This window comes from Ascaphus truei, chromosome 12 (genome assembly GCF_040206685.1).
Source record: "Ascaphus truei isolate aAscTru1 chromosome 12, aAscTru1.hap1, whole genome shotgun sequence".
NCBI lineage: Eukaryota > Metazoa > Chordata > Amphibia > Anura > Ascaphidae > Ascaphus > Ascaphus truei.
In genome coordinates, this window is record NC_134494.1 from 41,220,320 (window position 1) to 41,247,846 (window position 27,527).

Genomic DNA, 27,527 nt, shown 5'->3' on the forward strand with positions numbered 1-27,527 from the left:
CCTGGTGTCCCCTTACACTCACGTTCGGGGTCACCCACAGACAGGTACAGCCAGGTGACGAGGGACAGCAGCATGGTGGTGACAGCCAGGAGCTTGGCCTTGCTGCGACAGGAGCAAAGCATGATGGGAGTGCAGGTGCCTCCGGTGTGCGTGTCACGGGGCTGTCAGGTGGGGGAGCCCGGAATCACCGCTGGTGACATCCTATAACCTGCGTGGGTTACACAGCGAGAAGAAGGGACACAGTCACAAAGTAACACGGAGCTGGTTACATCTGACAAATCATTACACGAAATGGTTGAGATCAGAGCAGGGGCAGTTATATATTAATCAGAGTGCAGCCAGTGTGAAGTATTACCCCATACAGGCTGAATAAGAGACACTGTTATTATAAGACTGAGGTGGGAAAGCGATTACACACACACACACACAGCGATTATGAAAGAGGAAAGGAGATGGCTGGTGAATGCTTTTTGTGCCACATTTCTTGTTTTAAAGCCGAATGAAAAATTGTGGTTTAGGCAAATTATTTTGGTAATCTTTTTTTCCCTGCATAAATTATACTCACTCCACTTAAATAAAATAAAGAAACTGCCGCCTTGAGAAAAGGCTCCTATACAGAGCCGCAATGTTGATCAGTTCAATTAAATAGTTTTGTACACACACACACACACACACACACACCTCTCCTGAATGTCTAAGCAGAGAAGATGCAGACAGATGAGTATCTTGCCCTCTGGGTATATCTCGGGTACATTACAGAGACACTGCCCAAACATTGCAACAGATCAGGCAATTTCAGGCAAGTCTGACACTTAAAAAAACACACGTTCTGGCAACAGGGAGACGGATCTATAAACCTCAGCCCAGCCCTGTGGGTGTACAGATAATAACTGTTCTTAAGGAGACTCCTAACGGAATAGAGACCTGTGGCCTCACCCACCCGACTCCCCTCGGAGCTACATCGGGCCCACAAAGGGGCCCATTTATCCTCATTAGAAGGTTTAAGGAGCACTCCTCCCAAACATTATCTTATTGTGGCATCCATAGAGTGCAGACTCGTCTCTCTCCCCAAGAGATTAAACATTTTGGGCCATCACAGGAATGATACAGAAGGCACAGATACAGAAGCAATACACTGCCCCACACCTCTGGAATGCCCTTCCCCTCAATATCCGACTAGCACCCTCTCTGTCCACCTTTTAGACCACCTTAAAAACACACCTCAACGAAGCATACAAGTAGCTCCGTGGCTGACACTATACACCTTATACAGTACATATACCTTGGCCCCTTGCAGACACACTTACCAGAACACATTCCTACTGTCTCTGTACGCTACTCCTACTTACTTATTAGATTGTAAGCTCTTCGGGGCAGGGACTTCTTTCCCCAAGTGTCACTTATGTCTGAAGCGCTTCTTCCCATTATGTGTGATTTGCTATTTATATGATTGTCACGTGTATTACTGCCGTGAACATTAATGGCGCTATATAAATAAAACACACACACACACACACAGAGCTCTGAAAGTCTTCAGATCAGGTTTGTGGAAGTTCACTGAACATGGCTGATCTGGTCCTCAGTTAGGGGTCCAGTCCCATCCCTTCTCATACCCCAGGCAAAGCATCACGTCGGGCGGCATGTCTCATGGGCAGCCCCTCCTGGCGACACTATTCTTTTAATAGGTGGGAAGCAGTGGGTCCCCAAGATAAACCGCATTGATTTCAGCTCCGGGACCCTTTGCTTTCAGTATTTCCTTCAGGTTTAAGAAAAAGGTCCCACATCACACGAGCTAATCGGAAGCCGCCAGGGGTGACGAGGCAGCCTCTATCGGCCTGCAAGACGCGGGAGCTTTAAAATACAGCAGAGATACCGGCACCCCCTACGTTAGGGGAAGCAGGGGGTCCCCGGAGCCCAAATCAACACGGTTCATCTCCGGAGACCCCCTGCTTCAAACCTAGGGAGGGGAACAAAAACATTGGGGGGTGGGGGGAAGGGGCAGCCTTAACGGTGCTTGCCCAAGGGTGGCACATAGGCTAGGGATGGGCCTGAATTTGGGGGTCTATCGACCAAGGCAAAAGTGGAGCAATTCTGGGCATAAAAACAGCACCATACACATCCAAGGAAAACCACCCGATTCAGGGGGATTTATTTTTCTTGGGCACAATTCTAATGGAAAGAAACACTGCAGAATTTGCAGCACTTTTGCATTGATACATAAACCCCCGCGTCTTTCAGCATCGACGTACAATCAGTGTGTTTGTACCACGGAGCGATTATAAGGGGGAGGGGAGAGAGTGAAAGACGGGTCACTGCCTGCCACAGCATCAGGTCTCATCACTGTTAGTAAACCCCGAGAAGGGGGCAGGTCCTCACCTCTCTTGGTTCCTGACCAGAGTCACCTGCCCCAAAATATAAAATGCCACTAAATTCTGTTAAATGTTACGCAGGGCGCTGTGCCCAAAAAATAAAAGCAAGGCCCGGAAGGGTTGGGGTTCCCCCCCTCCCCCCCTCTTTTTTTAAAGCAGCAATACTCCTACCCATCCTCTTTTTTTAATATGTAAAGTTGTGATTATGTATAATTATACATTCTTACCTACGCTGGCAGTCGTTTGGTGCTCCTGTTATAAATCTGTCAAAATCCTGGTTGTGTGCCCAACATAATGGCCGCCTTCTAACTTTGTGCTGCTGTCTGAAATGCTGCAGCGGATATGTAACATTATATTACCAGATGTAACACATTATTGTTACAGCTTTCAGATCAAGAGACAGTCTGCCGTTTGGAACACAGCAACAGATCTATTTGTGATACTTTGTTGCCAAAGGGCATAGCTCAAAAAAGGTGTGTGAGGGGCCAGTTTCGGCAGTAGATGTGACTTTCTAAATGGTTGCTGTAACAACCAGAAGGATGATTAGTACATTAAAAAAAAAAAATGGAATTAGAAGTGAAGATTTTTTTTAAATGCAGACAGTATCTTATACTACATTACATTACAGAACGGATTTAAAAAATATATAGGATTTTTTTTCATGTTTTGCTGCTTTAAATGGCGTTTTGAGTATTTCCGTGGGGAAAGGAAAGGACCTGGCTATTTAGGACATAGTCTCCGCTCCCACGCAGGTATTACAAAAATAACTACAAATTCCTGAAACGCTTCACCCGCCTGACACACTCTCTCCCCCTCCCCCCCTTATACACACAGAACACACCCCTCCTATACCAAACCACTAACATACATGGTGAAACTATCCCGGACACGCGCTGTAGGATGTGAGTTTCTCCCTCTCCAGGGCAATGCTTAGCAGGCCTCTCTGGTAGCACAGGGGTTAATCCAGAGCCCATAGCACAGGGGTGAGGCTTAACCCCCTCAATGCTGGGGGGCGATTATACTCATGCACGTGAAATACAGAACACCCTTTATCTGTTGTATACATGCCAAGCGTGCAGCAGCATGGCACAAGCACACACTGGTGTCAGACACATGCGTGTTACAACACATGGGGTCAAAGTTTGGTGCTACCAAGGTGTACAAAAAGTACCACTACTTTTATTTTCACGCAAACATACAGTACCTCGTTAGGAAATGGAAGATTTAGACTTTTTCCCACCTTAATAATAAAATTTGACAATATGAATATAGCTTATATTATTCATAAAGGTCAAAAGGATCTCTGTTCTGATATTGAATACATAGAAATATTTGATAAATAAGACCATACCACTAGCTTTAATCCACTTTGCAGCATCATTTATATATAAAACGCGCCCACATATTCCGCCGCGCAGTACGTTGGGGTCGGAAGACGATAATAAAATATCAAACATTAGCGTACACTGGTACAGTAGGTAAGGAGGGCCCTGATTCAAAGAGCTTACAATCCACAAAGGACGGGAGAGTGTGAACAGGAGGTGCAGCGGGAGGAGAAGGTTGGGGAGTTTCTGAGAGCAGCTTGTTATGTGAAGGAGTTGGGAAGGACTAAGTGGGATTGTGGTGAGAAAGCAGGTAGTGTGTGACGGTGGAGAGGATGTTATACAAATGTGGAAGACAGGGTGTCTGTATCCCTCACAGAGCAGAATGCTGCAGGCTTCCAGAGGTGCCTCGGCTGTGCTCATAGCTCACGTTACACCCCCCCCCCCATCCCAACCGGAAGTTACCCACACCCCCCCATCCCAACCGCACGTTACACCCCCCCCAAACACACGTTAACCCCCCCCACCCCAACCACAACGTTACCCCCATCCCAACGACACGTTACCCACACCTCAACCACAAGTTACCCACACCCCCCCATCCCAACCACGTTACCCACGCACCCCCATCCCAACCACGTTACCCACACACCCCCATCCCAACCACACGTTACCCCCAACATCCCAACTACAAGTTACCCCCACCCCCCATCTCAACCACACGTTACCCCCAACCCCCATCCCAACAACACCCCCCCTCATCCCAACCACATTACCCACACCCCCCCTATCCACACGTTACCCCCACCCCAACCACACATTACCCCCACCCCCCCATCCCAACCACACGTTATCCATCCCCCGTCCCAACCACACGTTACCACCCCGCCCATCCCAACCACAAGTTACCCACACCCCAACCACAAGTTACCCACACCCCAACCACACATTACCCCCACCCCCCATCCCAACCACACGTTATCCATCCCCCGTCCCAACCACACGTTACCACCCGCCCATCCCAACCACAAGTTACCCACACCCCAACCACAAGTTACCCACACCCCAACCACAAGTTACACCCATCCTCACCACACGTTACCCAACCACACGTTACCCAACCACACGTTATCCAGCCCCCCCACCCCCCCCCACACGTTATCTCAACCCCCATCCCAACCACACCATGCTCAAGGTCAAAACTTTTTCAGCTAGGCAAGAAAAAATAAAAGCTGGGAGACTCTTTCAAAAGATGTTACCACTGGACAGCAGCCTCTTATTCACATGGCATCCCACCCACACGTTACCCCCCCCCCAAACCCACGTTACCCCCCCACCCCAACCACACGTTACCCCCCCAACCACACATTACCCCCCATCCCAACCACACGTTACACCCCCCCCCACCCCAACCACACGTTACCCCCCCACATCCCAACCACACGTTACCCCCCCACATCCCAACCACACGTTACTACCCCCACACCAACCACACGTTAAACCACACGTTACCCCCCACCCCATCCACACGTTACCCCCCCCCCCCACCCCAACCACACGTTACCACCCCCATCCCAACCACACGTTACTCCCCACATCCCAACCACACGTTAGTTACCCCATCTCAGGGAGCCATGGTAACCCCACATCCCAACTACAGTCACACATCACCCTGCCACCATAAGAACCCAACGTTACGCCTCCTCATTCTCCTACACCCCCTCATGGGCTGGGCACAAGCTGCCAAAAAAAGCACCACCACAAGTCCTAAACATATAGTTTTACACCCCCCCCACCCCCCACCCCCCACAGTAAATTGATCGGTTTCATAAATGCTTTAAATGTTACCTAAAAAGGTGAAACAGGAAAGAAAATCAAAAACACACAAAGCATGTTCCTTCCTTGGTTTGTTTAAACATTTTTTGGAAACTGCCCCGGCTTCAAATTAATAATCAGGAAAGAGGAACGGCAAAAGTTTCCTGGTAGAAAACAAATGAACTTCATCAAGGCAGAGACTCAAATGTGTCTCCCAAACACCGTATAAAGGGGGCGACATATTGGGATACCATATGGTGACACCAGCACCGCAGTCCCGGAGCAACTTCAACACATTATAGCAATTATTATTATTATAGTATATACACACGGCTAATTTTTTTGGGGGGGGAGAAACGTATTTTTCGCTTGGTTATGGTGTACATATAATATACAGGCTGTGTATTCCTACCCATTGGTATACACAGCCTTTTTAAGTTTTCCCAACGCCGGGTGAGCAGAACGCGCTCAAGAGATAAAACCTGTAGTTCCAAGAACCGAATTACAGACACAGACCAATAAACTTTTGTTCCAGATGGGACCATACATACATACATACATACATACATACATACATACATACATACATACATACGTATAACATACATACATACATACATACATACGTATAAAATACATACATACCTACATACTCCTTTCTTGATCATTCTGGTTCAACGTATTGGGCTTTATATCATCATTAAAAGGTACATTTAAAACAGAATGACCCTCCACCCACATAGCATCACCCCAAAACAGGTATAGGTCCTGCACCTTCTAACGCACAAGGTCACACCCGCAAAAGGTCCCTGACCGACACAGAACTGCTCAGGTATTATTACAATGGAAGCCAATGTTCTAGTTAAGACGCTCATTAACCCATTCAGTGCCTACGTGGCTAGGCCACGGGTGCTCAAAGGGTTAAATGTCCTGTACACAGGAGTAGCCCCTTCCCACCCCAAACACACTGGGCGTGAGGTCAGAAAGCACTGACCTCTATCAGGTTCTCCTTGGTGACCGGCAGCAGAGAAGCCCCCATCATTCCTGCACCCCGAAAAGGAAACGAGTGTGAGCCCCCCGCCTCCTCCTGCAGGTACCATCCGTGTATAGGTGCTGGCTGATGGGGGAGGTGCAGAGTTCGGCCTCCTCCTTGCAAACTCTCTCTCCTGCTTTGAAAGGGAAACATTCATAAGAAAGAGCGGCTCAGCTGAGGACAGACTCCCGAACCCCTCCCACACCTGCAAGAAGAAGAAAAACCCCTCCCCATACCCCCACCTCCCCCAACCACAGAGCTGCCAACTCACACTAATCTGGGACAGGACTCCAGGATCCCCTCTCCTCCAACAGGTCGGGTTTTAAGGATATCCCTGATTCCGCACAAGTGGCTCAAAGACTGAGCCACCTGTGCTGAAGCAGGGATATCCTGAAAACCTGACCTGTTGGTGGCCCTTGAGGACTGGAGTGCCCGCCCTTGCTCTAAAAAGGTGGCAAGAATTATTGCAGACCGCAGAAGGCGTGTAGTTATTACAGGTAAAAAGGCAAGTCTGTGCAGGTTTAATCTAATCCCCTAAATAATTTAATATAATAAAAATATGGCCGGATCAGAGAATGATGTCATTATGAAACCTCTACACCCCTGTTGTACCACGCTGCGGAATATGTCGCCGCTTTAACAAATAAACGATAATGTGTTAAAACCCCCAGACTCTGGTCCGGTTTCCTCCTTGTAGAAATATTACCTGCAGCTCGCGCAGTAACGGCCAACCATCGCTCCAACGCCTCGGATATTGGAGCGCGTGGCGCGGCGGAGCACACGGCGCCACGCGCCTGGAGCGTTCCGCGGCCTGTAGGATTTGTAGGTCGTGCACGATGGGGAGGCGTGGCCGTGACGTGAGCTATTCACCTCATTGGCTGAACCAAATCAAACCCGCACTGCAAAGCCAGTATAACCACCCTCACACTGACACCCACACTGCAAAGCCAGTATAACCATCCTCACACTGACACCCACACTGCAAAGCCAGTATAACCACCCTCACACTGACACCCACACTGCAAAGCCAGTATAACCACCCTCACACTGACCCACACTGCAAAGCCAGTATAACCAGCCTCACACTGACACCCACACTGCAAAGCCAGTATAACCACCCTCACACTGACACCCACACTGCAAAGCCAGTATAACCAGCCTCACACTGACACCCACACTGCAAAGCCAGTATACCCATCCTCACACTGACACCCACACTGCAAAGCCAGTATAACCAGCCTCACACTGACACTCACACTGCAAAGCCAGTATAACATCCTCACACTGACACCCACACTGCAAAGCCAGTATAACCAGCCTCACACTGACACCCACACTGCAAAGCCAGTATAACCAGCCTCACACTGACACCCACACTGCAAAGCCAGTATAACCAGCCTCACACTGACACCCACACTGCAAAGCCAGTATAACCAGCCTCACACTGACACCCACACTGCAAAGCCAGTATAACATCCTCACACTGAGACCCACACTGCAAAGCCAGTATACCCAGCCTCACACTGACACCCACACTGCAAAGCCAGTATAACCACCCTCACACTGACACCCACACTGCAAAGCCAGTATAACATCCTCACACTGACCCCCACACTGCAAAGCCAGTATAACCAGCCTCACACTGACACCCACACTGCAAAGCCAGTATAACATCCTCACACTGACACCCACACTGCAAAGCCAGTATAACACCCTCACACTGACACCCACACTGCAAAGCCAGTATAACATCCTCACACTGATACCCACACTGCAAAGCCAGTATAACATCCTCACACTGATACCCACACTGCAAAGCCAGTATAACATCCTCACACTGACACCCACACTTCAAAGCCAGTATAACCAGCCTCACACTGACACCCACACTGCAAAGCCAGTATACCCATCCTCACACTGACACCCACACTGCAAAGCCAGTATAACCACCCTCACACTGACACCCACACTGCAAAGCCAGTATAACCAGCCTCACACTGACACCCACACTACAAAGCCAATATAACATCCTCACACTGACACCCACACTGCAAAGCCAGTATAACCACCCTCACACTGACACCCACACTGCAAAGCCAGTATAACCAGCCTCACACTGACACCCACACTGCAAAGCCAATATAACATCCTCACACTGACACCCACACTGCAAAGCCAGTATAACCATCCTCACACTGACACCCACACTGCAAAGCCAGTATAACATCCTCACACTGACACCCACACTGCAAAGCCAGTATAACCATCCTCACACTGACACCCACACTGCAAAGCCAGTATAACCATCCTCACACTGACACCCACACTGCAAAGCCAGTATAACCATCCTCACACTGACACCCACACCGCAAAGCCAGTATAACATCCTCACACTGACACCCACACTGCAAAGCCAGTATAACATCCTCACACTGACACCCACACTGCAAAGCCAGTTTAACCAGCCTCACACTGACACCCACACTGCAAAGCCACTATAACCAGCCTCACACTGACACCCACACTGCAAAGCCTATATAACCAGCTTCACACTGACACCCACACTGCAAAGCCAGTATAACATCCTCACACTGACACCCACACTGCAAAGCAAAGCCAGTATAACCACCCTCACACTGACACCCACACTGCAAAGCCACTATAACCAGCCTCACACTGACACCCACACTGCAAAGCCAGTATAACCACCCTCACACTGACACCCACACTGCAAAGCCAGTATAACCAGCCTCACACTGACACCCACACTGCAAAGCCAGTATAACCACCCTCACACTGACACCCACACTGCAAAGCCAGTTTAACCAGCCTCACACTGACACCCACACTGCAAAGCTAGTATAACATCCTCACACTGACCCCCACTGCAAAGCCAGAATAACACCCTCACACTGACACCCACACAGCAAAGCCACTATAACCAGCCTCACACTGACCCCCACACTGCAAAGCCACTATAACCAGCCTCACACTGACACCCACACTGCAAAGCCAGTATAACATCCTCACACTGACCCCCACACTGCAAAGCCAGTATAACATCCTCACACTGACCCCCACACTGCAAAGCCACTATAACCAGCCTCACACTGACACCCACACTGCAAAGCCAGTATAAGATCCTCACACTGACACTCACACTGCAAAGCCAGTATAACCAGCCTCACACTGACACCCACACTGCAAAGCCAGTATACCCAGCCTCACACTGACACCCACACTGCAAAGCCAGTATAACCAGCCTCACACTGACACCCACACTGCAAAGCCAGTATAACCAGCCTCACACTGACACCCACACTGCAAAGCCTATATAACCAGCTTCACACTGACACCCACACTGCAAAGCCAGTATAACATCCTCACACTGACACCCACACTGCAAAGCCAGTATAACATCCTCACACTGACACCCACACTGCAAAGCCAGTATAACCAGCCTCACACTGACACCCACACTGCAAAGCCAGTATAACCAGCCTCACACTGTATAACATCCTCAAACTGACACCCAAAAGGTCGAAAAAGCTGTCTGTGAGCAGGGTTACTGGCCGCACACTTCTTAAACCCAGGCTGTGCAATACGGCAGGCATAAGTTTGACTCTGTGTGCTCATTTGCATGGCCTCTCCTTGTGGCCTTGCGCAAGTCTCTTTATGTCCCTGTGCCAAAATTAGATTGTAAGCTCCAAGGAGCTGCGCGTGTAAAAAAGATATGTACAGTGCTGTGTACACCGTCAGAACTGTAAGAAATAAACCGATTACTAACGGCTGTTAAGGTGATGGGATCCGATCACTTCCTGCGGGATAAACAGGATGAGACACGGTACTCCGGGTACCACTATATAGACAGGAATCCAGCAGCGCGTTTGTGACACCTTTATACTCCAGGGACAGCAACGCCGTATACAAATCCCAGCACAAGGGCACGCTGAGCAATGCGCTGAATGGAACTGCACCTTTAATGAGGACACGGATGGAAGAATGTACACGTGTGCTGGCATGATCGCTCGCTAACACACAACCCCCACCCCACCTACATTCTAGGAACCGCTGTTTGAACAAGAGCCAGAAAAACAGAGAACCTGCAAGGATCCCCAACACTTCGATAGGAGGGGGAGAGAGGGAGAGAGAGAGAGAGAGAGAGAGAGAGAGAGAGAGAGAGGGAGAGAGGGAGAGAGAGAAAGAGAGAGAGAGAGAGAGAGAGAGAGAGAGAGAGAGAGAGAGAGAGAGAGAGAGAGAGAGAGAGAGAGAGAGAGAGAGAGAGAGAGAGAGAAGAGAAAAAGAGAGAGAGAAAGAAAAAGAGAGAGAAAGAAAAAGAGAGAGAGAGAGAGAGAAAAAAGAGAGAAAGAAAAAGAGAAAGAAAAAAAGAGAGAAAGAAAAAGAGAAAGAAAAAGAGAAAGAAAGAAAAAGAGAGAGAGAGAGAAAGAAAGAGAGAGAGAGAGAGAAAGAGAGAGAGAGAGAAAGAGAGAGAGAGAGAAACAGAGAGAGAGAAACAGAGAGAGAGAAACAGAGAGAGAGAGAAACAGAAAGAGAGAAAGAGAAAGAAAATGCAGGGATAGAAGGTGCAAGGGCAGCAAATAAGAATGGCGTATAGGAGAATAAGGCATTGCTGTAAGATGCTCTCCGCCATTATATATATATATATATATAACACCGTATTATATTACATGGCGATGACGCCCAGTACCAAAAAGCCGGACCGTGTTCTGGGCCCTTCTGATAGCGATATATTTATCAAATGTTTTACCAGGAAGTAAAACCTCTCGTTTTCACGCATCACGCATGTCCTGGGCACACAGTGATATATAGATATGTTCTGAGACCCCTCGTATTTGAGAGGGTAACATGGGGAGATGCTGGTGCAGCGCTCTGCCTCTGGCACACTTCTGGCCCCTGGGCACAGAATGCTAATAATTCAATCACCATATCTCCAATAACAAAGTGAATGCTCCGAGCTCTGCAACTGGGACTCACGCACGCTCACTCACCTCACTCACTCATCAACAGCATTCCTGTACAGCCACAGCCCAACAGGCGGCTCACAAAACATCTATTCTGTATGCAACGGTGTTTCTCCCCCCCCAAATCGCAGATAGGGGCCATTACCGGGTGTGTGGTGCATACCTGCTGGCAACAAGAGGGCCGAGTCGTCCGTGATGAGTTTGGGACACAGGAACAGGCTTCTGGGGTCCATACCCCACATAATACTTAGCAGTGCAGCACCTCCAGGAATATGGAGATGACCTCCCACGGTAGAACTTTTAACTCTCCCCCCCGTTAGATCACACACCAGGCCGGAGGTATATTGCAAACAGGAAGGGTTTATTACTGCCGCCTTTGCAGTAATACACAGCTACTTGGTAGTTGTCTGCCGGATACAGTCTCTTGGCTGACAGCTATCACAGGAGATGGTCCCTGGACCGTCACTGCAGGCCAAGGGCACCCGCAGCCGTCCTAGCTTTTCCCCACCTCCCTAGCGGAGGAAGAGGTATAGTCACACTCACTCCTCCCCGCAGGGAAGAGCACATGGGAAGGCCCCAATCTCAGGCTCTCAGTCATGTGACCTGCCTTCATTAGAGGGAAGGAAAAACCTCCAAATTTAGGGCGGTCCTGCCCTTAAAGTACAGCCATAAGGCGGGCATCCCGATGTCCCAGCTACAACAGGATATGCCACACTCTGCTGCCACTCAAATGCAGTACCAAAAGGTGAAGGGGAAACCCCCATACCAACTACTGGCAAGCCTGTGAATACCAGGTTTACTGCCAGCCCATTGGGTAGAATAGTAGCCAGGGGGGACACCGCTACACTCTCCCTCTGGTGGACTCCCAACGACCCCGCTTGGGTCCTAAATTTTCGGGTACCATCGTCTGATGAAACCTGAACAAACACAATAACATTTCACATGAATATCACATCAGTATGCATGATATACATTGTCTGTGAATACAATAAATTACATTTTTATTTGCAGGACATAACAATTGAATGCCCTGTGCAACATAGGTTCCTCCAAACCTGGAGAACCTGTTTATATTTGTGCTCCGGTTTTAATAGCCAACTAATGCTCGGTACTCCCGGAGACTGTTACTGAAAATACCCCATTAGGGTGGTCTGCGCACGGCATGATCTACTGGATTTAAAGCAATCGCCGAACGACATTCCTGGTAACATAAAGGGAACCCACAACCCGGCAAGGTGGTAGGCATGGAATTTAAGTACGCAGAAATATCCCGCCAGGATGACCCCTGAGCGCTTTTGTTGGAACTACGCATGCCCCAATCTGACTGATACTCCACCATAATCTCACTAACCCACGGTGGTGCGGATTCAACTCTAGAGACATGCTTTACAACAATGGCTAGGGTATCCTCCTTAATGATCCTATCAGAGAAATCCCTCACCTCGCTCTCGTTGGGGTGAGGCTCACTCCCTTCACTCTCGTCTGAACTGAGTGCAATATCCTCATCTTCAGTACTATACTCAAACTCTAGATCCCCTTCTACAGACTCCTGAACATAAAATTCAGAGCTCAACCTGATTCTTTCCCACCTTGCCATACGTTTGAAATTCACTGGCATGTCTCTAAAGGAACATGAGAAACATTATCCTTAATTTGCTCCACTTCCCAAGGAGGTGCTCCCTCCATACCGGCAATATAGGACTGTATTGGCGGTGGAAAGGATTGTTCTGGTGCTCTGCCAAAGTCTCACGTATGAGCGGTAGCCGGAGGTATATTGCATACAGCAACGGTTTATTACTACAGCCTTTGCAGTAATACACAGCTACTCGGCAGTCTTCTGCCGGACACAGTCTCCTAGCTCACAGCTATCACTGGAGATGGTCCCTGGACCGTCACTACAGGCCAAGGGCACCCGCAGCCGTCCTAGCCCTTCCCTATCTCCTTAGCTGATGCATGATCACACTCACTCCTCCCTGCAGGGAAGAGCACATGGGAAGGCCCCAATCTCAGGCTCCCAGTTGTGTGACCTGCCTTCCCCAGGGGGAAGGAACAACCTCCAAATTTAGGGTGGAACAGCCCTTAAAGTACAGCCAGAAGGCGGGCACCCCGTTGTCCCAGCTACAACAGGATGTGCCACCCCCTGCTGGTCACTCAAGTGCAGTACCAAAGGTGAAGGGGAAAACCCCATGATAACTACTGGCAACCTGATAGTACCAGGGTTTACTGCCCTCTTTTTTTTTTTTTTTTTACTTCAGCGTCAAGCCCTCCAGCAGCTTTTAATATGGACATATTTTGCAGGGCCCCCTTAAAAATGGCCGCCATTGCTCCTTATCTACAAACTGTTTACAACCACCTCTTCCCCCCCCTAGATTCTGAGATTTTTAGAGCTTCGCCCGGATGCGCTGTACTCCAAATAAAAGCCATGCAGGAGGTGGTATACTCAGTCAAATTTCAGGGCCTGAAGTTCCCCACAGACTGCACCAATAACCCCATATATTCCGCAGTGTACACAGTCCTTACTCTCTGAAATCCGATTTCTCCGAAACACACGATGCAGGGTTCAGAAGCAAGACAATAGCTTTCTTTTTGGGTTACCGGCGGCATTAGGGGGATTTCCAAATCAGCACAGATCCCCCCCCCCCCCTCCTTCTTCTTTCCCCTTCACACGGCAGAGAAGCAGGGAGCTGGTTTGTGCTGTTCCAGGGGAAGCAGAAGACGGGGCTGGTGGAGAATCTCAATGCTCCGCTGTCGCCGTGAGAGATATCCGGGGGTCACAAAAGGTCACACTGATGTCTGTCCCCCGCTTTCTACAGACGCACGAAGGATGCACATCATAAAAGGGTTTAATTAGCGAATAAAACAGAAGAACGTGCTCACGTCCCTCGTACTCATTTTATATCTTACGCTACCCGATGCAGACACAACCATGGTACCCGCCGTGCCCGGAACGTGGGGTAACTCCGGCACTGAAGGGTTAACGTGGCACCGGTGTGTCTGACTGGGTACTTATCCCCGGCGGCAGTGTGTATAATAGCCCTCCTTGTGGAAATAAAAGGTTTCCTGTGTTCCAGGGGCCGCAGGGAGATTAAACCTCAACCCGGAGATCAGACCGGAGCGCCTGGCAACAGGACAAATCTTTTGTGTTGAAGCCTGCATCCGATCCCAGAAAAATCTCACAATACAAGTTACCGGATAAAGCGGTGACTGCGGGAGCGGCCGTCACTGAAAGCACTATCAGGCAAAGCCATTTAACCCCTTCCCCACTGTAGGCCGCTTCTCTGTATATTAGCAAAAAAAGGTCGAAAATAGCTGTCTGTGAGTAGGGTTACCGGCTCTGCACTTTAACCCAGGCTGTGCTGAAAAGCTATGTCATAGAGCAGGCAAATGCTTAGAAGTTTCCATGTCAAATGGATTTGAAGCAAAAGGTGACGCTGAGGTGGCATTTGCATGTCATTTCCCAGAATCCCTTGCTGCAGTAAAAGCACTGTATGCCAAGAGATAATGGTGAACAGCAGGGTTGCAGACCTGTGCGAGACGCACGAGTGCGCTCACAAGTGATATTTGTATTTGCTTTATTAAACAAACAGCACATGCTATTTTGTGAAAGCTCAGTTACAATATACAAAGTATTTCCCCCATTCAAGTGCTTTTTAACCTTGTAGCGCCGCAGAACGCTTGAAACATTTATTGTGACCCTTATTTCCTATTTTAAAAGAATAAATAACCTATTTTTGGAAAGATTCAAGTCAACAAAATGTGTATGTTATTAATTTGTAAAAAAATAGGTGTACAATCAGCGCTTAGGCAAACAACAAAAATAAAGATGACCTTTGATACAATTGTCCAAGTGGTAGTCCTGGAGCTGCCTAAGGAGATTGTTCTGGTATCTTTCACCCAGTGCTACGGTGTCCCAACGTTGCCAAAAAAACTTCCAACGCGTTTCGAAAGACGAAGAAAGACACTAATAGAGCTTTCGAAACGCGTTGGAAGGTTTTTTGGCAACGTTGGGACACCGTAGCAGTGGACTAACACTGGTGACGTCATTGCGCGAGCGGATCGAGTGTTTCCAGGAAGAGATTCACGATGGAGCACAGAACCTGATCCCCGGCAGCAGCAGACGAATACACCACCAGGCTAGAGGCGATCCCGGCGGCAAAGACCATTAAAACCACTGCTTAATACCTATTCACATCTGGTGAGTAGGTTTTCAATTTTTACCAGGCGGAGCAAACGAAGATATCTTGGACCAAGTTTCAAGTTCAAAGTTTGGGTAGTGCTTAGGCACTTATCCTTACCACCATCCAGTGCTAATGCACTGATTCATTCAATTCAATGCATTTTAATCATGTTTGTTTAACTGTGCTTATCCATGGTCACTTTTAATATCATATTTTAATTTGATAATAAATTGCTCCATATAATAACTCTATTGTTATCCCTTGGGTAATACACTATTGCAGGCTTCCTGCATGTTTTTTCCTTTTCTCTTTTTTTCCTGAGGCTCTAGTCCAATAGAAGATGTTATTAATTTGGATTAAATAAATATAAGATACGTGTATTGTGACTTGCAGAACACCTGTCCAGTTCTCCTGTGTGTACGTACAAGTCTGATTGCTTGGTAGGGCTCCTAGATTTTTAAATAAACACGATTTCTATTTTATATGCAATTTAAAAAACATGGAACATTTTAAAGCTGCAGTTGTCTTTTTTTTTTTAATTTATTTTTTTACTTCAATAGTTTCATGTGGGCAATCTCTAGTTACCTAAAGAACTGCATAGCTGCCGGTCAATTCGTTCTCCGTTTATTGATCAGCAAAGTTTGGCGACATCTTTAAATATGGGGAATGTAAATCGTTGCTATAGGAACAAGCATGCTTGTTAAAATAGAATACAAGAAAATTGGTCTTTCAAAGTTGTTGTTTTTAAAACAGAAAATGCTAAAAGTATTTTTTCTTACTACAGAACTGATTTATTTAAAGAAACACACATGCAGGATATTGACTGAACTGCAGCTTTAAGTCCTGTTCAATTTAAAAAAAAAATTACAACACACACACACGCGTTCTCTCCACCCCATGCCGTTTCCTCCTCTCCTTGGCCCCACCCCCTAGACTCCTGCCACCTCCTCCTGATTGGTTGTATTACCCAGCAGCAGCCAAATCAGGACGAAGGAAGCTGCCCAGTCCCCTAGCAGCAGCTCTGCTCTCTCCCTGCTATGGGAAATCCCGCGGCCCCCCAAGCCGGTCAGGTCACTATGTCCAGAGAGGTAATATCGGTATTACACATACATGTCCAGAGAGGCAATACACATACATGTCCAGAGAGGCAATACACATACATGTCCAGAGAGGCAATACACATACATGTCTTCTCAAATTATGCACTTCTTTTTACCAGCCTCATTATGTCTAACTCTATTCATATATCTTCATCTCTCCTTCCTTCAACACTTCTCAGTTCACATGAACTCCTTTCTTACCTGCGCCCTCTGACACCACACAGCTATATCCCCTGCACTAAAACACACCCCTACAAATCATCCTCACACATCCTCTTTCTATCCATGCTTCTCCTCCTTGTTTCTGGGGATATCTCTCCCAATCCTGGTCCCTGCCTTATTTCTACATGCTCCCGTCCTCGCCTCCCACATGCAACTTCTACTCCTGGTGTTAACCCCTCCAACCTCATACCCATCCCCTGCCACCCTCCCTCCTCTCTCCCTTTCTCCTGTGCCCTTTGGAATGCTCGCTCCCTTTCCAACAAGTTCCTCTCTGTACATTACTTTTTTCCTCTCTCACTCTCTGCTCCTCTTTGCTATAACTGAGACCTGGCTCACTCAGTCCGACTGCTCTTGAAGCTGCCCTCTCTTATGGTGGCCTTTCTTTCTCCCACACTCCGCGCACTGATGGCAGGGGTGGAGGCATGGGGCTCCTGCTCTCCTCTCTCTGCCGTTACCGAACCCTTCCTATTCCTCCCTCTCTTGCTTTTCCCTCCTTTGAGGCTCACACTGTCCAGATCTTCTCTCGTCTCCCTGTCCATGTGGCGGTCATCTATCGCCCACCTACCTCTACTCATCCCCCTTTCTCTCTCACTTTGAATCCTAGCTCTCTTTCTTTCTCTCCTCAGACTCCCCTGTTCTCCTTGGGGACTTCAATTGCCACATTGATGACCCCTCTCTCCCTTGGGCTTCCCGCTTTCTTTCTCTAACCTCTTCTTTTGGCCTTCAACAGTGGACGGCAGCTAGCACCCACAAGGATGGCCACTACTTAGACCTGGTTTTCACTAAAAACTTCTCTCTCTCCGATTTCTCCAATTCCCCTCTCTGACCATCACCTCATTCTCTCCATCTCGCTTCTCCCCTTCTCCACCTCCATCTACCCCCCGGTTCTGCAGAAACCTGCGCTCTATTCACTTACCTGACTTTGAGTCCACTTTACGCTCCTCGCTCTCCTCTCTCAGCTCTGCTGCAGACCCTGACAACCTGGTCAGGAACTACAACTCTGCCTTGTCCTCCTCTCGATCTACATGCCCCGCTTTCTCTCTGCCACCCTCGCCCTTCTAACCCTAGACCCTGGCTAAATTTCCACACGCGCATGCTGCGTTCCTCCACTCGTTCCTCTGAACGCCTCTGGAGGAAATCTCATACTCTCGCGGACTTCCTTCACTACAAATTTATACTATCCTGTTTCAATTCTGCCCTCTCGCAAGCTAAACAAACCTACTTTTCTTCATTAATCAACATGCACATGTCTAACCCACGCCGACTGTTCTCCATCTTTGTTACTCTACTCAAACCACCCTCAGCTGCCTCTCCTTCCTCCATCTCCGCTCAGGACTTTGCCCGACTATTTTAAGGAAAAGGTGGAATCCATACGTCAGAACATCCCCTCTGTTTCTTCCTCCCATCCTACACCTCTTCCTAACTCTCCTCCTGCCTTCCTTGACTCTTTTTCCACTGTCTCAGAGGAGGATGTGTCGCTGCTGATCGCCTCTTCTCCCTCTACCACTTGCCCTCTTGACCCCATTCCCTCCCATCTCTTAAAACCTCTTGCTCCTACTATAATCCCTACGCTCACACACATTTTTAACTCCTCCCTCTGCTCTGGAACCTTTCCATCCTCCTTCAAACATGCAACAGTCATACCATTACTCAAAAACAGCAAGCTTGACCCTACCTGTCTTTCTAACTATCGACCTGTCTCCCTCCTGACTTTTGCCTCTAAACTCCTTGAACATCTTGTATTCTCTCGCTTGCTCCATTTTCTCAGCACCTATTCTCTCCTAGACCTCTACAATCTGGCTTCCGCACATCTCACTCCACGGAAACAGCCCTCACTAAAATAACTGACGACCTCCATGCTGCCAAAGACAGAGGTCATTACACTCTGCTCATATTACTCGACCTCTCTGCAGCATTTGACACCGTGGACCACCCTCTTCTCCTTCACATTCTCCATACTCTTGGTATTCGGAACAAAGCTCTATCCTGGATCTCATCCTACCTCTCCCATCGTACTTTCAGTGTCTCTTCTGCTAACACCTCCTCCTCCTCTATTGATCTCTCTGTGGGGGTAGCCCAGGGCTCTGTCCTGGGACCTTTTCTCTTTTCTCTGTACACACTCTCTCTAGGTGACCTAATAACATCTTTTGGGTTTAAATATCACCTCTATGCTGACGACACACAACTTTACTTTTCAACACCCGACCTTACACCTGCTGTACAAATCAAAGTTTCTGAATGTCTCTCTGCTATATCATCCTGGAAGGCCCTCCGCCGCCTTAAACTCAACATGGCTAAAACAGAGCTCCTCATACTTCCTCCCAAACCTGGCCCTACTACCTCCTTCCACATTACTGTTGGAACTACGATCATTCACCCAGTAGCCCAAGCACGCTGCCTAGGGGTCACACTCTACTCCTCTATCACATTCGCCCCTCACATTCAAAACATATCTAAAACCTGTCGCATTTTCATCCGCAATATAACATAGATACGCCCTTTCCTCTGTTGCTCGACTGCTAAAACTCTGACTAAGGCCCTCATTCTCTCCCGTCTTGATTACTTTAACCTCCAGCTGTCCGGCCTTCCTGCCTCTCACCTGTCTCCCCTACAATCTATCCTAAATGCTGCTGCCAGAATCACTCTACTCTTTCCTAGATCTGTCTCAGCATCTCCCCTCCTGAAATCCCTCTCCTGGCTTCCAATCAAATCCTGCATCTCACACTCCATTCTTCTCCTCACTTTTAAAGCTTTACACTCCTCTGCCCCTCCTTACATCTCAGCCCTAATTTCTCGCTATGCACCATCCAGACTCTTGCGTTCTTCTCAAGGATGTCTCTTCTCTACCCCCTTTGTATCTAAAGCCCTCTCCCGCCTTAAACCTTTTTCACTGATTGCCCCACACCTCTGGAATGCCCTTCCCCTCAGTACCTGACTAGCACCCTCTCTATCCACCTTTAAGACCCACCTTAAGACACACTTGCTTAAACAAGCATATGAATAGCACTGTGAATATTCTGAACACATGTTACATAAAGCTTGGCCCCCTGCAGACGCACTTACCAGAACTCCCTCCTACTGTCTCTTACGTTCTCCCTACCTACCAATTAGACTGTAAGCTCCTCGGGGCAGGGACTCCTCTTCCTTAATGTTACTTTTATGTCTAAAGCACTTATTCCCATGATCTGTTATTTATATTATCTGTTAATTATTTGATTACCACGTGTATTACTGCTGTGAAGCGCTATGTACATTAATGGCGCTATATAAATAAAGACATACAATACAATACATGTCCAGTATTAAACTATAATTTTTTACTGGACAGTGTCCAAATACACGACAGTCCGGTTCAATACTGGACTCCTGGTAACCCTACTCCTGGGGGTCCCGCACGCCTCTGTAGTAGAGACCCTGCCAGCCATATATGAAGTAGCTATTTTTATTTAGTGACAGCAGAGGGGGGAGATCACAGCTCAGTGAAACCCTTCCTCCCACAATGTATTCCAAATAAAATTAGGGTGGGTGCGGCATCGCTTTACATTTCTTACATTTAGAAAATAAAAACTATAAACCAGCACCCAATGTGTATTCCTTACAGAACACAGGCTGAAAACACGTGTGTGTGTGTGTGTGTGTGTGTGCGTGTGTGCGTGTGCGTGTAAACCCTGAGTCCTGCAGCAATGTGACAGAACACTGTAATAAGAAGGGGTCTCCTTCCCTGTCATGTATGTGGCAAATATGCCCAGCGCAGACAGACTGTTTTACCCCCCAACCCCTCTCACGTCCTGCAGGACACAATGACCCCAGTAACAAAGTAACAACCAAAGCAGAACGGATAATGAGTCCAAGGGTCAGAGCAGTCTGTGCGCAGGTATATACAGGGCCTGCTTGTGTGCGCAGGTATATAACATATATCTACAGGGCCTGCCCGTGTGCACAGATATATATACCTGCGCATACAGGCAGGCCCTGTATGTATCCATTATATACCTGTGCACACAGGCAGGCCCTGTATATATCCATTATATACCTGTGCACACAGGCAGGCCCTGTATATACACACCTGTGCACACAGGCAGGCCCTGTATATACACACACACACCTGTGCACACAGGCAGGCCCTGGATATATCCGTTATATACCTGTGCACAAGAGCAGGCCCTGTATATATCCCTTATAAAACTGCGCACACAGGCAGGCCCTGTATATACACACACACCTGTGCACACAGGCAGGCCCTGTATATACACACCTGTGCACACAGGCAGGCCCTGTATATATCCGTTATATACCTGTGCACACGAGCAGGCCCTGTATATATCCGTTATATACCTGTGCACACGAGCAGGCCCTGTATATATCCCTTATAACCCTGCGCACACAGGCAGGCCCTGTATATATACACACCTTTGCACACAAGCAGGCCCTGAGTATAACAGGTAGAGCTTTTTCTTTATTAAAAAGTAATTATGGCGCCATCATTAGGCAAACAGATGAATAGAAGCCCACATGTAGTGTTCCCGACAAGACCCGATTCATATTCACAACATACAAATAAGTAAAACAATTACTTTGAGGGGATTGCCTCTTTCTATGGCAGCCAATGACATGGATCAGCTGTTTTGTGACCCACTAGGTGTAACTACCTGTTGCTAACCATTGGAGAGGAGCCGCTCAGAACTTTTGTCTGCGATGCTCTGCAGTAACTAATTAGTTGCGATACCTTAAGAATAAGATACTCTGCACTGGCGTCGCAGTCGCTGGGAGCAATAAGGCACCCAAGATCCTCGTGTATCCTGCTCTTATGCAGTCCTAGGATTACATGTGTGCTGCAATGTACCTGCTGTCCTCCCCCTTATTCAATATTGTATGTATTTATATAGCGCCATTAATGTACATAGCGCTTCACAGCAGTAATACACGTGACACTCATAAATAACAAATAATATAAATAACACAAAGGGGAGACGTGCTTCAGTCATAAAAGTAACATTTAGGAAGAGGAGTCCCTGCTCCGAAGAGCTTACAATCTAATTGGTTGGTAAAAAGAACGTACAGAGACAGTAGGAGGGCGTTCTGGTAAGTGCGTCTGCAGGGGGCCAAGGTTTATGTATGAGGTGTTAATTATCATCCATGGAGCTGCTCGTATGCTTCTTAAGCAGGTGTGTTTTAAGGTGGGTCTTAAAGGTGGATAGAGAGGGTGCTAGTCGGGTTTTGAGGGGAAGGGCATTCCAGAGGTGTGGGGCTGTCAGTGAGAAAGGTTTAAGGCGAGCGAGGGTTTTAGATACAAAGGGGGTAGAAAGAAGACATCCTTGAGCAGAATGCAAGAGCCGGAATGGTGCATAGCGAGAAATTAGGGCTGAGATGTAAGGAGGGGCAGAGGAGTGTAAAGCTTTAAAAGTGAAGAGGAGAATTGAGTGTGAGATGCGGGATTTGATAAGAAGCCAGGAGAGGGATTTCAGCAGGGGAGACGCAGAGACAGATTTAGGAAAGAGTAGAGTGATTCTGGCAACAGTGTTTAGGATATATTGTAGGGCAGGGGGGCGCAAACTTTTTTCCCTGCGCCCCCCTGCCGGCTGTCCCCTCACTCCCGCGCCCCCCCCCCCAACCCCAACTTACCCTCGCCCCCCCCCCCCAACCCCAACTTACCCTCGCACCGGCGTAATGACGTCACGTTGCCATAGCAACGTGACGTCACATGACCTCGCAGCGTCATTTTGACGCCGCGTTGCCATGGCGACGCCGGGAGGAAGCCGCCGGAGCCACGGGTAAGTATGGTTTACAGAGGCCCTGCAGCTCCCCCGGCACTTAATTTAAGTGCCTTCGGGAAGCGCGCGGGGCCTCTGTAAACCCCGCGCCCCCCGTCGGCAGTCTCGCGCCCCCCCTGGGGGTCGCGCCCCACAGATTGCGCACCGCTGTTGTAGGGAAGGCAGGTGAGAGGCAGGAAGGCCAGACAGCAGGAAGTTACAGTAATCGAGACGGGAGAGAATGAGGGTCTGTGACAAGAGTTTTAGCCGTCGCGCAACAGAGGAAAGGGCGTATCTTTGTTATATTGCGGAGGAAAAAGCAACAGATTTTGCTACCTTTTGAATGTGAGAAGAGAATGTCAGAAAGGAGTCGAGTTTGACCCCTAGGCAGCGTGCTTGGGCTACTGGGTGAATGATGGTAGTTCCAAGAGTAATGTTTGGGAGGAAGTATGTGGAGCTCTGTTTTTACCATGTTACGTTTAAGTCGGCGGAGGGCCATCCAGGATGATATCGCAGCGAGGCATTCTGAGACTTTGGTCTGTACAGTGGGTGTAAGGTCGGGGGTTGAAAAGTAAATTTGTGTGTCGTCAGCATAGAGGTGATAATTAAACCCAAGAGATGCGATTATGTCAAAAGAGAAAGTGTGTACAGAGAAAAGAGAAGAGGTCCCAGGACAGAGCCCTGTGGTACCCCCACAGAGAGATCGATAAAAGAGGTGTTAGCAAAAGAGACACTGAAAGTACGATGGGAGAGTTAAGAGGAGATCCAGGATAGAGCTTTGTTACGAATACCAAGAGAATGGAGAATGTGAAGGGTGAGAGGGTGGTCCACGGTCTCAAATGCTGCAGAGAGGTTGAGTAATATGAGCAGAGTGTAGTGACTTCTGTCTTTGGCAGCATGGAGGTCATTAGTTATTTTAGTGAGGGCTATTTCTGTGGAGTGAGCAGTGCGGAAGCCAGATTGTAGAGGATCTAGGTGAGAATAGGCATTGAGAAAATGGAGCAAGCGAGAGAATACAAGAGAATATAATGTGAAGCAGCTTCCCCCCCGTGCTGGAGGTTTTGGTCCCATTCATATGAATGGAGCGGATCGTTTCTCCAGCACTGGAAAGCACCAAATCACAGCAAATTTTATAGGAACCCAAAAGTGGGAACAGCCAGCTCGGCTAATCCTAACATTCTAGAGCAGAGGTTCTCAACTCCAGTCCTCAAGAACCCCCAACAAGTCAGGTTAAGGATATCTCTGCTTCAGCACAGTGGGCTCAATCAGTGGCTCAGTCGAAGACTGGGCCACCTGTGCTGAAGCAGGGATATCCTTGAAACCTGACCTGTTGGTGGCCCTCGAGTACTGGAGTTGGCCACCCCTGGTGTAGAGAGACATGGTGAAAGAGAAGAGCGAATGTCTCACCGCAACCTACAAATACCCAGGTTTATAGATGGAGAAACCACCAAGGAACCCTCCCCTACAACAGCCACTCTCTCTGTACCATTTAACTTCTAAGGTTTGCTGGTCTCTCCAGTTCCTGAAACAGTTAAAGGTGTCCCCACCAACACAGGTCACAACCCTTTCCGAAAACGAACGTGCTGCTACATAGAGTTATACAGAGTATGAGCTTATCCTTTCTCTCTTATCCTCTCTGCCAGCCTCCGTGATGTATCAAGAGAGAAAAGAAAGAGAGTGTAGGGACAGATTCTCTGCAGGTCTCAGGCATGTATGGGGGTACCCAGTGTTACTATACAATGCGGGATTAAATTGCCATCATTAAACCCTTTGCGTCCAGGGGCCAGCAGCACCCATCAGGCAGTGAAGGGGTTAGGGAAGAGGAGGGGATATTTTAAGCAGAGGGGTGGTCCTTTAGATTGAAGGAGTGATACGGAGCAGGTAGAGGCAGGCTCTGCTGTCTGCCGTGTATCTGGAAAGATGTTATTTTAAGAGGACGGATAAAGGAAACACAGTATATTCATTTTAACCCACAAGTGAGCAACACAACCCGTGGCCCAGGCCTCCCACGGTCTGACGTGGTCACAGGTGCATACTGCACACCGGCTAATTACAGCCACAGAAACCACAGGGTCTAGAAATAGCCAGGCTCTCGGCACGCATGCGCCTCTTGGATAGTAAGCTCTTGGGGGCCAAGTTAGTCAGGACTGATCCCCTAAGTGAGCAGAACAGATGCATGGCACTACCCCTTACACCCCACTATGCCCTCACTTACCCGCCTGCTCCCCCCCACTCTACCCTCGCGCTCCCCTCCACTCCCATTTACCCTCCTGCTCTCCCCAATCTGCCCTCACACTCGTACCCTTTTACCCTCACCCAGTCTGGCTCCGTGCCCCCCACACAGCCCTCACTCATCCTCCTGCCCCCCCACTCCAACTCCCCCACTCACCCTCCTGTCCCTCCAGTCTGCACTCACTCACCTTCCTGCCCTCCCACCATCACCCTCCTGCCCCCAACTCTGCTTTCACTTACACTCTTACCCCCACCCACTTTGCCCTCACTTACCCTCCTGCCTTCTCCACTCTGCCCTCAATTACCCTCCTTCTCCCCCTTGCCCTCCTGCCCCCACCTTTCTGCCCTCACTTACCCTCCTGCCCCCCCCCCCACCCACTGTACCCTCACTCACCCTCCTGCTCCCCCCACTCTGGCCTCACTTACCTTCCTGCTCCCCCCACTCTGGCCTCACTTACCCTCCTGCCCCCCCCAACTCACCCTCCTGCCCCCCAACTCTGCCCTCACTTACCCTCTTATCCCCAAACTCTGCACTCACCCTCTTACCTCCCACTCTGTCCTCGCTCACCTACTGCCCCTCCATTCTTCCCTCACTTACCCTCCTGCCCCCCTCCACTCTGCCCTCCTGCCCCCCCTCCACTCTGCCCTCCTGCCCCCCCTCCACTCTGCCCTAACTTATCCTCCTGCCCCCTCCACTCTGCCCTCACTTACCCTCCTGCCCCTCCACTCTGTCCTCACTTACCCTCCTGCCCCCCACTCTGCCCTCACTTACCCTCCTGCCCCCTCCACTCTGTCCTCACTTACCCTCCTGCCCCCTCCACTCTCGCTTACCCTCCTGCCCCCTCCACTCTGCCCTCACTTACCCTCCTGTCCCCTCCAATCTGCCCTCACTTACCTCCTGCCCCCTCCAACCTGCCCTTACTTACCCTCCTGCCCCTCCACTCTGTCCTCGCTCACCCTCCTGCTCCCCCTACTCTGCCCTCACTCACCCTCCTGCTCCCCCAAACTCTGCCCTCACTTACCCTCTTTCCCCCCACTCTGCGTTCACTCACCCTCCTTCCCCCTCCACTCTTCCCTCACTTACCCTCCTTCCCCCCCACTCTGCCCTCACCTGCCATTAACTACCCTACTGCCCCACACTGTCACTACGTGGCCCCCATCCCACTTAAATACCCCATGTCTTTCAATGTACAGCCCATGATTACCCCCCGCACATAGCTCCCTAAGCACAGACTCTCCCCCCGATACTCTTCTTACCGCTATTCTCCAATAACCGCGCTAAAGCGCCTCCCTGTCCGGCTCCAGTCTCCCCCAGTCCGGCTCCAGTCTCCCTCAGTCTGAGACTCTCCTTTTCCCATCAAGCTCATCTGCGATCGACTTGTTCGCCTGTATCTTTAAATTCCCCACTGCGCTCGATGATTTCGGCGATCGACGGTATCATGCCATTGCTGCGCTAGAAGTGTAATGCGCATGCGTTGTCCCGTGGGAGCCAAACCAGGCCCATCAAAGGAGTGGGCGGGGCTGCATTGTGAGTTAACCACGCCTATTAAAGGGACAGAGCGGTGTAATGTGCTCTTGTCATTGTCCTCTGGCTACAATGTAACAAAGTTATTATTCCCTAATTATTCAGTTTTTGTTAACCCTTTCAGCGACAGGTGCAACCGTCAATTTTCTATAATTAGCCTGGGATCGTTCAAAATATGTGTATCAATCGTCTTCATTGAAACTTCTCCCCATTATGTGTTATTTCTATTATGTGCTATTTTTATTATGTGCTATTTATATTATGTGCTATTTATATGATGTGTTATTTATATGATGTGTTATTTATATTATGTGTTATTTGTATTATGTGTTATTTGTATTATGTGTTATTTGTATTATGTGTTATTTGTATTATGTGTTATTTGTATTATGTGTTATTTATATTATGTGCTATTTATATTATGTGTTATTTATATTATGTGTTATTTATATTATGTGTTATTTATATTATGTGTTATTTATATTATGTGTTATTTGTATTATGTGTTATTTATATTATGTGTTATTTATATTATGTGTTATTTGTATTATGTGCTATTTGTATTATGTGTTATTTGTATTATGTGTTATTTGTATTATGTATTATTTATATTATGTGTTATTTATATTATGTGTTATTTATATTATGTGTTATTTATATTATGTGTTATTTATATTATGTGTTATTTATATTATGTGTTATTTATATTATGTGTTATTTGTATTATGTGCTATTTGTATTATGTGTTATTTGTATTATGTGTTATTTGTATTATGTATTATTTATATTATGTGTTATTTATATTATGTGTTATTTATATTATGTGTTATTTATATTATGTGTTATTTAAATTATGTGTTATTTAAATTATGTGTTATTTATATTATGTGTTATTTATATGATTGTCACGTGTATTACTGCTGGGAAGCGCCGTGTACATTAATGGCGCTATATAAATAAAGATATACATACATAGTTACATACATACAATCTAAAAAC

The 27,527-nt window shown here is 48.1% G+C and overlaps 1 long non-coding RNA gene across 2 annotated transcripts; it reads right to left on the reverse strand.

Moving 5' to 3' along the window:
• Window positions 1–25: 25 nt before the first annotated feature.
• LOC142463830 (uncharacterized) lies at window positions 26–26,412 on the reverse strand. Of its 2 annotated transcripts, none has more exons than XR_012787517.1 (3): window positions 26,261–26,412; window positions 6,501–6,675; window positions 26–208 (listed from the first exon to the last, which is right to left on the reverse strand). It is a non-coding gene; the product is annotated as an uncharacterized LOC142463830 (long non-coding RNA). The 2 variants fall into 2 exon arrangements; XR_012787516.1 differs by having other exon boundaries at window positions 6,501–6,672; window positions 26,261–26,408.
• Window positions 26,413–27,527: the final 1,115 nt, after the last annotated feature.